The sequence below is a fragment of the Apis florea genome, unplaced genomic scaffold, assembly GCF_048593485.1.
Source record: "Apis florea isolate Af1SG1 unplaced genomic scaffold, ASM4859348v1 contig_3203_pilon, whole genome shotgun sequence".
Taxonomy (NCBI): Eukaryota; Metazoa; Arthropoda; class Insecta; order Hymenoptera; family Apidae; genus Apis; species Apis florea.
Window position 1 is genome coordinate 5,480,767 of NW_028256723.1, and position 14,218 is coordinate 5,494,984.

Here is a 14,218-nt window from a genome sequence, read left to right on the forward strand (position 1 = left end):
ACATCGGCTGATTTAAAACTCGAAATGGTAATAATCTAGTTTAAACTTCATTTTGTTAACTTTATTTTGCTATCCTTATTTCTTGGAAATAATATTTCTTCTTCATATAACGGAATTGTGCTGGTATACGATATCTAATGCTGAAATTTATAGGAAACCAACGTCGCCCATTTCCGGACACCCTGTATGAGAGGATAGGCTGAAAGACAGCAGCGGAGGAGCAGCTAGGCGCAAGAAGGAGTGACGGAGGGAGGCAGAAGAAGAGAGACTCGGCAGGTGAGGTGTCACGAGGCGCGCGAGTAATATATCGTTGTTCGGCCCATCGTAGGTGGGTGTGCTCATCCCGTGGTGCTCGGTCTCTGGTATCTCACCCGTGCCCCTGGCGCTAAGAGAAGAAGAAGGCTAATGCTGGTATAAACGCGCCCGATCACTTTTTTTCCTCGGGCTCTTTCTCCCTCTTACCACCCCCTCCTCTCTCTTTCTCTTTCTGCCTTATCTTTTTTGACGTTTCTCTTTCTCTTTCAGCAAGATTGCCATTAGCAAATGCCAACGTGAAACGTGCACACCCGCACTCACCTGCCTGCCACTACACCTCGCCGATATTTTTCTTTTTGGTACTTTGTATCACAGAGATTTAGACAGATCATGGAACAGTTATTATATTCTCCTTCTTAGAATGTTTTATCTAACAATTGAGGAGAAAATTAAAATTTTTCTCATTTTTTTTTTAACACGTTTTTGTTGGAAGAATAAATTAGTCTTGCTAGATTTATTTAAAAATTTAAAAATGCATAGAACTTGAGAGGACTGTACAGGATATTAATTAAAAAATAAATAAGATGACGCTGTTTCATTTTATCTTATTTTAATTTAATAAATATGATTTTATATGGCTCGTGGTTTTTTCTATAGAATATATTAATAATATAACTTGTAGATACAAAGGGCAGATGTTCAGCATATAAAACACCATCTAATTATAAGAAAAACAACCAACAACTCTTGACACAATAGTAATAAGAAAATTGATAACACAGTTAGTAAATTATAGATATTACTCAAATGGTTCTTAATTATTTTAATTAAGTTTCAAACAACTTGGATGTATTTTCAGTTGGAGAATGATTGGCCCCAACAAGGATTCTTGGAAGGGCGGGGTCCGCCTTCTAATTCATAGGCGGTGTAATTTGTGCGTCGCCGACTAATTGGCGGCGTTTCGCGATTTATGCTGTGACACCACTCGTAACATCTGCCCCCGCTGCACAACGCCATCTCATCCCTCGGATGCCCCGAAGGAGCCGCGTGATACCGGCCAATCATACATATTAATGGAACTCACGGGCCAACGCCGAGCCCTGAAATTGTTCGTGCAATCGATTCGAGCCGGTCGAATCAAGATGCCAACATGAGATAAACCTCTAGTCTAATGTTTTCCAACCTTTTTCGAGGATCCATCCAAATCCAAAGAGTTTTTACATTTTACATTATTGAATTATGTTTTTAGAATAAATTTCAATAGTTTCAAATTATATGAATTAAATTTGATGAATTAAAGAGTTGATGTAAAGATGTATAACATGTTCGATATTTCATTTTTACAGATTCAAGGTATTGTGCAAAATATGCAAACAATCATTTGAGTGACAGTGCATTTGGATCTTTCTAATATCTCAAGCATACTTCATGGAATATTTTTTGGAAATAAAATTATGGCACAGAATGTTAATTTTTAAAGAAAAAAATCTGTGATAGAGTGTAACGATTAATTGGATATTTATAAAAATTTTGGAACACTAAAGGTAAAAGATTAATTAATAACTCTGGCAAAAAGTTTAGAGGAGTTTCTATCTGATGCACACGATCTTAGGTGTGGCCATAATGAGTGTCGCCACTTTACGCTTTACGATCAAGCTATATTGACTGTATGTGTATACAAACAGGCCAAAGTACCGCAAGATTTCCTTCGTCTGAAAAAGGATTTCCATTCGAGATTCAAAAAAATATCGGATTTATTGAGCTCACGAACGGACCGTTCTCTAGCAACATTTCAATTATAGAAACATATAGAACCGTGGTATCAGATCAACCTTATGTGCAATTAAATTAGAATGGTAATTGCATCGGTGCCGAGCCACTAAACAGAGAAACGATGGATTTATGAAGTATTATTAAGGGATCATATTTTTTTCTTTTTTCTTTTTAATTTAATTATAGTGAATAGGATATGTTCTAATTTGTTTCCATTTGGAATGTTTCTATATCAAATTAAGATTTAAAAATGTTTTAAATAAGTAATTAATGAAAATTTTTTTGATATTAAAATTATTTCAAGATTCACATTTTAAAATGTATATAAATGATAAATTTTCAGCTTGTATATATCCTTGCAATATACTATTGCAAATTTTTATTAAATCTAGTTATTCAAGATATGAGAAGCCTGTCGTGTCTTGATTGAAATTTTAATGTTAACATGCTAATAAGAATGTACTGTTTAATTATAACAACTTGATCTGACGTAAATTAGACATGCTAAAGTAACAATGTGTATATACGTTTGCCATTTAACTGTTCGCTGGCTTATCAAGATTTATCTTCTTTATAGAAATAAAATCATGATAAGCAAATCCAATTGCGAAATATAATTGCATGTATTTATAATAGGAAAGCAAGTAATATTTCAAAATATGTAATTATCACATATAGTGGAATTTATACTTGAATAATTAATATTTGAAATTAGTTTTAATGTTAATATTATATTTGTGATTTTTTTTTATTTCGCTATATTTTTGATTAAAATTTTGTTTTGAAAAATTTTACTACTAACAATAATATCATAATATTCTATATAAAAAAATCCAAATATTATATCCAATTGATTTCAAAAATTTTTAGCTACCAGAATATATACTTATTGTACTAGAACAGATGTTACAATGTTCTAGAACCAATTAGTTCTAACATATCCCAATCCAATCTTTTCCTCCAACCATTCCACCATCCACTTTCATCTAAATCATCTCTGAAACGGCTCACCTGGATCCTCTAACACCACTACTTGCTAACCGTGGCCAATTAACTACAGATCCATCCTTTTATCACGGGTTAATTAACGATCATACAGTACGGATCAATTTCCATGTGGCAGTAGATTCTGCAAACGGAAGAGTGAAAGCCGCCTCGCGCGTTTTCCCGATCTTTCCATAAATCGAATCGAGTAAATGTATAGAACTCTCTCCGAGAGAGGCGTAACGCGACGGACAATTAACCATCCGGCCGATTATTATCGATCTCTGCATACGAGATGGTCAGACGTGGTGAAAGTTAGACCGGTGACCTCTTCGACCCTTGCACGCAGCAGGAGTAGCGATGCGTGCGGAACGAATTCGATATAAGAGTGAGCAGAATCATAGCTTCTACTGTTTGAATTCATTTTTACAATGTTTGTGGAATAAGTTATTTTGCAGATGAAGAGGATATTTCATTAAATGAGAATTTTACTACTACAGAGAACGACTGATCTTATACAATGCTCAAGTTCAGTTATAATTTTTTAAAATATATTAAATATTACGATTTCTCTTATGGCGTTCGTGGAATAAATTATTTAACAAACATTTATTAAATCGAGAATTTTGTAACAAAAGATAGATAACAAATTTATAATTTTTCTATCTAACTTATGTGATGTTATTTTTTTTTTTTTTTGATACGTTAAAAATCGTAACTTGTTTTTTTGAATATTGAAAGTTTATCTTTAACGTATTCATAAAATAAGTTATGTAGCAGATGAAAGAAAAAATTTATTTATTAAGTTGAAATATAGAATGTAGATGTAAATATATTTGCAAATATATTCATTTATCAACAACTTGTTGTTCCATCGAATCTTTTAGCAGAAGAATCTTGAAAGATCGATGAAAGATTAGTCGATGATCGATGAAATTTCCTTTCCGATCGAGCCTTCGAGCTTCGTGATCGACTCGTATTAACATCAAAAATAAATTTCCATCTTCTCCAGCGTGGTGAGCGTACGGCAAAGCCCAAGACGAAGTGCACGGTGCCTGGGTGTGGCCGGACGGACGATCTCCGCGAATCGATCGTGACCCCGGACGATTTCTACGCGGCCACTTGAACGACCGACTCTCCGTATCCCGATACACACATACAAACGTGTAATACACGTATTAATAATTTCGACCTCGCTCAGCGTCGTCGAATTATCGGGGGAAACATAATTGCCTGGAGGCAAAAAACGCACGGATCGAGCGCCGCTTTCCTCATGCCTGATCGCGATCCTTTAATTGCCTCAATTAAAAAGCACGCGACCACTTTTTACTCGTATAAACGACCTATCTACCGAGCAACCGTTTAAATCACAGAAAAGAATCAAAAAGAACGTAGAAAAAGAGGGAGAGAAAAAGAAAAGAATTATTCGAAAAAAAAAAAAAAAAAAAAGAGAAAAATCGATCACGTCGACCCGTGCGTGCAATTAACGCGATCTTCTTAACCGCGATTTTAACGTCTCGATCTGGGATAAAAACGCGAAAAAATTGAGCATGTTTCGCGTTGGTGAAGAAGAAAAAATAATAATAATAAAAAAGGGAACTTTGAATCGCGTGCGACCGGTTCAAATAATCGGGATTCCACGGTGATTAATTCAAGCCGGAAGACGCGCGTTCCATCGAGGTTCGAGAGCAGTGGAGAACCGTTGTCGGCTGCCTGGACGAACGTCTTCATCGCGTAAGCGCAGCCGATGGTGACCCGGTAGAGAGGGTATCAAAGGAGAAGGGATTAAAGGAAGAGGGAAAAAGAGGAAAGGGAGAGTGGAAGAAGGGAACAGCAGGTCGGAATTAGAAGTCTCTATGCGGCCGTCCACAGTTCTTGTTAACATATTTTTCGTCCCCGCCGCCGGCAGAGGAACAACTCACTCGCGCTACTCCGGAGATGGTGTGCACGCGAGTCCCGGTCACGCACGGTCACGCACTCGGTCGATATGTAGCCCATACATCAAGCTACGCTCGACGGGTGTGTGCGTATTTACTTGTATCTGCGTGACCATGTGTGGTAGTGTGTGAAAGAGGACCGCGAAAACTAATTTCCGTCGAGAGGATTGGAGCATAGGATCGCGGCGCTGCGATCGTGCACGCCCACGGATGTTGATAGTACCGCGTATATCCCCGTGAGAAGTCTCGCAGAATAGCACGAGGACATCCACTTTTGCGAGAGTATCGTTTTATTATTGAAAATTGAAATATTTTTACAATTATAAGAATTATTCACGCGAACATCGCGTGCACGCGACGTCCATTACTTCTCAATAATACGTTTACTCGATCAATCAATATTTGTTCCAATATTCATCATTTCACATTGTGAAGTCACAATACTTTTCGATCAAATGATCCAATTGACTATTTGCAACGAATTTAACCTAACTTTATTTATGTGCTATTTCATATGTCGTGTTGTTTATTTTTATCGCAAAACTCAGTTCGATGTGCATACTTGTCTATACAGATTTTATTCAGCCTTATAAATATTTATGATTTATAAAATATTAGTGAGTCGTCCAATTTAATGATATATCTGCGTATTCGACATTGTGCATGACGTGTACAACTCGATCCATTTAACAATTTACGTTAATTAACACGCATAAAAAAGTGAGGTTATAAAATTCGACTTGTGCAAACTTAACGAAAAATTAATCGAGCACGTCCAATTAATTAACCCGAACAAAAATTCCTTTGGACTTTTTTTCTCCTCTCGTCATCTCATAATAATATTCATCTTTCTTTTATCGCATGACGACCATACATGAAAGTATCTCGAGATCGTTGGTACTGCTTGCGAAAATTGCTATGGCTGCGCAGAACCGTGAAATTCCGTTCAATCTGCGCTGTGACTAACGCTAGCTCGATTAATATAAGTTGTTGCATGTTACGACCGTCTAATTGCATTCAGAAGATCGGTGTAACCTGTTCACATTGCAATTCTCGTTTGTCTGACTCAGCGATCACGATGCTTGCTTTGATTCTTATTGGAGATAAGTTTCTCTAATGCAAGTGTCGCTTTTTTCGAACAGTATCCCTTTTAGTTGCGAAAAAGATACGCTACATGTTATAGAGATAGAGGTTATATAGTATAGAATATATAGATAGGGCTTTAATGGTATGCAGTTAATAATAATGAAATTGAAATATTATCATAATAATTCCTTATGTATGCATCTTTTGTTGAAATTTCGTAAAAATTTATATATTTTTAAAATACATTATTTCAACCTGAAAATAGATAACCGATATTAATTTGCGACAGATTTAACGATATTCCTTTCGAATCTCAACGCTTCAACATAGTTTCCTGCTAGGATTTATGAATTTCTGCATGCATAAATATATTAAAGCAAAAGCAACATGGTGTATAAGGTTAACTAGAAATCTCGAGTGAAAATTCGAATGAGCTATGACATCATTAGAGATTCGAATGTCGTTTGTAGATGTATGCAAGACTTATGATTTGAATTATGATTTGACAACTAATCTTTCAATTATATATTTGCTATTAGAAATTTGTTTTTATCATGCATCTCAAGAAATTATATTTAAAAAATTATCAACAAAATATTGTTAATAATCAATAATGAATATTACAAGAAAATGATTGAAAACTAATAATAAGAAATATTATAGCCAGTAATGTTAATTAAACTTGCAAACAGAGATTAATTTAATAAATTTATTAAAAAGATGCGTTTTGATTTTCCTAATAAATAAATCTTAAATTCATTTTTGTTGCTCGAAACATAATAACATATAAATTTTGTCACATGCAGTTAAGTTGTAAATTACACGCATTTTTCTACGACGAAATATTTCACAATACAGCAGTTAGAAACATTTGTTAATGCGTGTGTGGTCAATAATATAGCTATAAAGGATAAATATCAAGTTGGAATTTAACTCTCTAAGCATTGGGCTTTAGCATTTAAATAAATATAGCGAGTAATAGACGAAGTAAATTGATTTGAATTAACGTCTGAATTTCTCAAATAGTTACGTAGCAAATATTTATAACAGAATAATATTCCTAATTATCATAAAGAAATAAAAATTAAATGATGTATCAACATTACAAAAAATATAGGGAATTGTGAAAGAAAAATGATCCGTATAGTCACTTCGCAATGAAAATAAAAATATTATAGAAAAAAATCAAAAACAAATGACAAATCTAAAAAAATTATTAACAAAAAGAAAACATCAAAAAAGATAAGAGAAAACATAAGGTAATCCACATCAAAAGGAAACGTCATAAAGGAATATAAAACACACGAATATATCCACAAACAGTATTTTATCCAATCAAAGTGAAAACAAACCAACTGGTCAAACTGAAACACATTGAAACGTTCAGATTGGTCTACATTTCCGTTTCATACCATTACTTCCGACATTTTGCTACATTTTCCACACGGATTCCTCTCAACCCAATGGTGGTGTACATCAGAGCGGACACTTTACGAACCTTGCCGTGCTGAAATAAGAAGATAACAGCGCGACAGCGCGCAGGATGTAAGCGGTGGCTGCGTGCATAAGAAATTACGGTTGCTCGCCACTTTCTCGGTTTGCTGTCCGCTTGCTTCGAGCGTGAGAAAGGTAACGATGACCGTCCACGCTTGCGCTCGCGCGAACCACGACGATTAACAGCCAAGATTTTTCACGATCGACCACTCTTAACACTCGTTTCGATCGAGATCTTGCAAGTCATCCACTGAATGCTTTATTCCGGATGGAACTCCTCGAATAAGGTTACATCATGAAAAACGCATGTCTACATTGTTATCCTTTTTATTCTTGATGAAAAAAACATTGAAGTTTCTGTTTTCTGATGCGTCGAATCGAGTTAGATTATATTGTACGTTATGTCATTTGTACTGCGCAATTTTCGTATGACTTTCTATTTGAATCGTATACCCTGGAACGAAAGCATACGATATTTAATCATATAAATGTTATATATGTTGTTATAAATAAAAGATATTATTTTATGATAAAAGAAACAGTTATTGTTTTTATCTATAATCATTCAATTATAGGAAGGAAGAAATATAACAATTAGTAATTACTCTTTTTTCATAAATTATTGGCTTTGCTGTTTTGAAAGTTATGAACGCTACTTGATAATCTTACGAACAAAAAAAAGTGATTATTATTATAAATGTATAGCAATTGTAGTGATATATCTCTGTTGAAATTTGAAACTCAATACAATGTAATCATAATTTTAGAAATTTCCTTTCAACAATTTGGAAAATAAAACAAAAAATTAATATCTATAATGTTGGATTAATTTTAATAATTACTTGGATAATATTTATGTCAATTATTCGATATAATAATCGATTTTTAGAATTTCACAAAAATGTTAATCGCTCAACTTGTTATTATTTTTTAAAGTCACAATCACTATCTGCAGGAAGGAAATCTACTGACATTTCGCTATTTTCTTAGAAGTTTAACTGCGTCGTATGTTTTAATTATTTATATATTATGGATTTCATCGTATGATAAAATTAATTCATACTTTGATATTACCATTATTTAAGTACAAGAAAATTAAAAGCACTCAGCTATAATAAAATCAAATCATGTATATCTCAAATTAAATATTATCTCGAATAATCTTTAAATACCTGACCATAATTGTACCGTGACACGCAAATAAAGTATTCGAATATTAAGATAGTTAAATTTTTCGTTTAAGCTACTCAATCATACGGAACTAATTCGTACTCTGTCCTTCAAATCGTGAATATAAACACGTTTTGTAAAAAAAATCATCTGCATAATTCGATGCAAGAAGGAAAAACGTTAAAGAAAAAAGTTTGAAATCAATTAAACGTATCGTACACGATTTATATCAAAGCTGATATTTCATGTGTTCTTTATGCAATTGAATTTTCTGTGAATAAAGTTCTAGTTTATATCAATGTTTTAAATTTGTAGTTAATTTTTGGAAATATAAGATTAATCTTTATAAAGCAATTTATCATTATCTTTTGCAAAATTTTCTTATGACGATTTATAAAAATTTATATATATTCAGATAATCATTATTAATTTTCTTCGAATAAATTATTAATTAAATGTTAGTTCATTAATCATAACCTATAATTTTATTTACAGAATTTTTATACTTGTAAATTTTTTTTAATCTTACATTCAAATACAATATTTTTTATTTTTACCTTTTACTTTTTATTTGATTATTACTTTTCAACATTTTCAGTTTCATAAGAAATCAGAATTCAAACGTAGAAAAAAAAATGTTCAACGATATTCCATAATATGTTCCACTTTCGTTTTCTTGATTCAATTCCCATCACCAATACAACCAGAGTATCAAAACAGAGGATACGTGAATTTATTAGCTTTTTTAACCACAAACATAGACATACATTCCAATTATACTTGAAAATCATAAACACCATCGACCGCGTTCCGTGCTTTAAACGAAAACTATATACACATTTGGTGTCGATTACTTTGGACAGTACGAAGAAAATAGCTGGTTAGAAGGGGACGATAAAATGGCTGGTAAAACGGTCGTAGCTCGACATACTGGCGCATACAAATGCCCGTGGAACATGATATCTATTTCATAACACCCACAAAGCGTCCCCCGTGCAAACGCAATCACCGTTACGTAATCCGGCCTTAAAATCGCCACGTCACGACTCGACTTGACTACAGACTGGCGTTCAACGGACGAAAGATCGTCGTCGCGTAACAGCGCTGCCAACCATTCTAATTTCCCATCGATATATTACCATTGGTGGCCGTTAGGGGCGACAGTACCGGGACAGATCGAAAGTGATGACGTTCTCTCGCCGCGAGACAATGGCGGCTGATGTATGCGGCCAGTTCTTTGCCACGATCTTGAAAAATGACCGACCGACGCACGCCTGTTTCTCCTGACGAGCCATTCAGCAGTATAATGAGGCGGATGATGTGACTAGGAAACGCGGGCACCAGCTGCGGACAGCCGGTTTCGAAACGAAAGGCGAAGATGACGTGACATGCGCACACAAGTCGGCACGATCGTTTTGTTCATGTATGTTAATCGAAGAAAGAAAAGTTATGAAAGCATTTTTGATTGGTATACTTTTTGTGTTATTGATAGATTGTATAAACGAAAAGAAAGTAATTTTATAATAAAATTTTTTTTGTTTAATTTTTTACGCTTCGTTTTCCTTTAGAGATTAGAAAATTTAGTTTTTATTTCGTTTCGATAACAATATTGATTCCATGTCAGACCAAATTTGTTGCTACAATTCTTGAATCATATAAAAAGTCTTTTGATTTCTTCCTTAAAGTATTCACAAAGAATAAACGCACACGGAAGGCGAGACGATAAATCGTTGCAGCTGCGCGTGCAGAGATTCGATTCCCCTAAATGGGATAACGATCGAAAGGCGACCGAGATCGCGGTGTTAACCCTTAACATGCACCCCTTGAAAACTCATCGAGCCAGGGAATCTTTTGTCGCCATGGTTCGCTGTTACCATTTGTGGCCTCTTCGATTGGATCTCCGCTTGTCCTTACGGCACCATCCTCGCGCGGATCCTTCGCAATTGGATGCAGTGTTCGCTACTGTTCTGTCAGATGGTGACTGGTACGCGTGCGCACTAGAAACTGGACGTGAGGTAAGAAATAACGATTATTTGTACACGACAAAAAAATTGAACAAGCATATGAGAAAACCGATGAAAGAAGAAAAAGAATAGAAATAAAAGAACACTAGAAGAAAAAATATATTCTTCATATAAAAAAACAAAAAATCAATGTAATTATCAATATAATAAGTCAATAGTTCATGATTTATAATTGAACAAATAATCTTGACTAACTTCATTATGGGATGCAGATTACCAACTAACTTTCGTAAAAAAAAAGATATACGAGCAATATATAGAGAACATGCATGGAGACAACCGTTAAGGGTTTCAGATTCTAAGATAGAGGGTGCTGGTGAACAAGCCACAGCTAGAGACCTCTGCACTCATAAATTCGCCAGTTCGTTTGAGAACATGCCGCTACGGTAACTCAATATTGGAACGCCTTAACTATCGAGTCCTGACTCTGTGCGCACTTTTCTGTGCCGTAATTCCGCGCGATGTATAAAGCAGCCTCGAGCGAGGCACGCGTTTCTCCGTGTCCAGCTACCTTTAATGAGGCCGACTCCTGGCGTGGGTGAAAGAAGAGAAAGAGAGCCGACGATTAATAGTATGCTGAGGACGATATAGAGGAGCCTGGCGACGATACCCTGGAGAAACAACACTGCACGCCGATATTGATCGCTTGCTATCGAGATCGTCTCTATCCGATTTGCGCTTCTCTGTCTATTCGATTTCGCATCTGGCCTGTCACATGCTTCACAAGTAAACACAATGAACAAATGCTAAAGATTTTGAGGTTAGGTTTTTAGATCTAGATTTAAACAATATTTTGTTTATATATGTTATGTTTATGTAGAAGATATTATCATTATCCTTAAAAAAGAAATTTATATTAGATTAAAAAATAAATGTGAACTTGATATTCTAATTAATTAATTCTTTCAATGTGAATAAAAAATAAATTTCATTTCCACAACAAGAAGAAATTATCATTTTAATTTATATTATCTAATATCCAAATTCTTTCAGAATTTATACATGCCATCATACAAGAAATATCAAGTTCACAGCTGATCTTCGTGGAACGCAAACAAAACACGGTAGAATGGAAAAGCAACGGGTAGGTTGGTCAAGCAACTTGTCCTGGAGGTATAATGCGCTTTGCACGTGTCCCCGGTTGTGGCAAAGAGGATATCAACGCGGAAGCGGCGGGTACCGCGACGAGAATCACGGTTGTCCTTTGCAGTTTCTCTTCTGGGGCCGAGCGTTCTTCCCAAGTGTTCGGTTGTAGCTCGCTCCTGCGACCTGTTACGCGGCCTGATGGTTTTGTTTCGAACCAGGGACACACGCTTGCCACTACACTCTCGCCAAGACATTGATTCATCCTTCTTCTCCGTGTCTCCACCGTTAGTCGGCGCAATTGTACCCTATTGCATGTTTTGTTCACGTTTATATATGTTACAAAAATACTTGATCTTGAAGTAATCTTTTAAGAAAGGATGAATTGAATGAATTTTTGTGAGTTCAAGTGCTTTTTAATTTACTAAGAAATTTTTATTAAAAAATTTGAAAATTTGATGTTGAAATTTTTTGTATAATTATAGTAAATTTATAATTGCAAAACTGAGAGCAAATATTAATTTTTAAATTATATATCATTCTTTCCCAGAAATTATCGATTATATGATTCGTTTTTCCGATTCTATATTAATAATTTTCAAAATTTCAGCTTCCTGGATATTCGAAACTCTATTGTCTTTTAATAAGATAAGGTGTTTATTATTATTATTGTTATTATTTTTGAGACATTTATTATTATAGATTAATTGGATACGCTAAAAGTAATAACCAATTCTTAGATTAATCGAAATAACGCGACATTGATTATTATTCCAAAAAAGAAAGATTTTCGGATGAATCATTATTCTCGTTTTTTCAATTTCGCTTCAATTACTATTTATGATTACGCCATTCTCTAATATTTGGATTTTTAAAAACTAATTACCATTAAAAAATGTTATTCAAATATTGATAAAATGAATATTAAAATTGTAATTATAATATATAAATATGTAATTATAAATATTATTTTTAATATTTAAAAATTTAATTTTATTAATAAAAACAGAATAAAAAATAATTCCACAAAACAAAATTTTTTTCTTAAAAAGTTTCTTAAAATATAAATGCAATTAAATTTCCCGCACCTGCACCGAATTCGTGTCACGCTGTCCTGTGTAAGTCACAGTGGTTGCATACGTAAATGTATATAGTTAGCTAGATACTAGTTAGCCGTGGCACGTATCGTCTGTGCTCTCCAGCCACGACCGATGATTATCTCGGTTTCAGCCACAAAGCACGCCAGTCCCACGCACGCCTTGTCGAGTTATTAATCGCCACATAATTCTACAATTACAAAGGTTAATCCGGCGTTTTCACGCTCCGAGCGTCGTGGGTGCTGTGACAGCTTCACGACAAACGACACTTAGATGGGGGCGCTCGCGTCAAATAGTGGGGGAAAGAGAACGGGTCTCGTTGTCAGGCCAATCTGTGTCACTTTACTTTCGATCCTCACCTTTGCCTCTGAGGGACCGAGAATTTCGCGTTCTGCATGGAAACACTCGCGTGATATACCGCTGCAAAATAGTTAATAGAAAGAGTCTCGCCTCGTGTATTACGTGGGATTCGAATGGTTGACGAGAGAGAGTGAAAAACAACGTGATTAACACTTGCACTGTCCTCGCAGAGGAAATAAGAAACAAACGATCGTCGCTGGGTGTTGTTTGACCTATACTGTTTCCTTGGTTAAAATGTTTTATCTAACATTTCAAGATACATATGTGAGAATTAAAATTTTTATCTTTTTTTTTTTTTATGACTAGGAAAAATAAATTAGATTTAATTGTCAGTGAAAATAAGATTGTCTGTCTGTATATATCCTAGTGTATATATATGAATTATATTTCATGAATTTTTCATATAAGTTACATATAGAAATGAAGCTTTACATATTATTTTATATTTATTTTTTCATATAGATTTATCCATTTTATATAAATATTGTTTTTCATTTTTTTTTACGAGAAGATGATTTTTTAAACCTTAGTAACTAATTGAAGATAGAATAAGCGGAGTATTCGCATATTTCGAATGATCAACCGATTTATAAGAGTAATTTACAAATTCAATTCTCATAACAGATCGATAATTTAACATCATATAATTTGTTTTTTTTTTTTTTTTACATTTTCCAAATATCAACTTATAAATGATCTTAAAAGATTTCTTGAGATTCAAGATTCTACGAGACTCATATGAACCAAGAATACGACAACATCAATCGGCTGTCGACTCTTAATGTTTCACTTTACGGCCTCGGTATATCAGGCTTACCGAATGTAATTGATCGCGACTAACAATCAAACGGTTAATCCAAACTCGTCTCACAAATCATCTCAAGGAGAATGAAAATAAAGAACATGTAATAACTATAGTTTCTAACCCTGCCAAATATTCGAAAACCTCGAACCA

At 34.4% G+C, this 14,218-nt stretch overlaps 1 protein-coding gene and 2 long non-coding RNA genes across 6 annotated transcripts in view; 1 reads left to right on the forward strand and 2 right to left on the reverse strand.

The window, feature by feature from the left end:
• LOC116414448 (uncharacterized) overlaps window positions 1-14,218 on the reverse strand; it is a 169,354-nt gene that overhangs the window by 74,503 nt on the left and 80,633 nt on the right. The gene's annotated exons all lie outside the window — the stretch shown is intronic.
• On the forward strand, window positions 42-2,430 carry LOC105735505 (uncharacterized). Its single transcript, XR_001112093.3, has 3 exons — window positions 42-1,036; window positions 1,115-1,799; window positions 1,868-2,430. It is a non-coding gene; the product is annotated as an uncharacterized LOC105735505 (long non-coding RNA).
• LOC105735504 (uncharacterized) lies at window positions 7,346-9,817 on the reverse strand. The gene is made up of 2 exons (XR_015293027.1): window positions 9,257-9,817; window positions 7,346-7,983 (listed from the first exon to the last, which is right to left on the reverse strand). It is a non-coding gene; the product is annotated as an uncharacterized LOC105735504 (long non-coding RNA).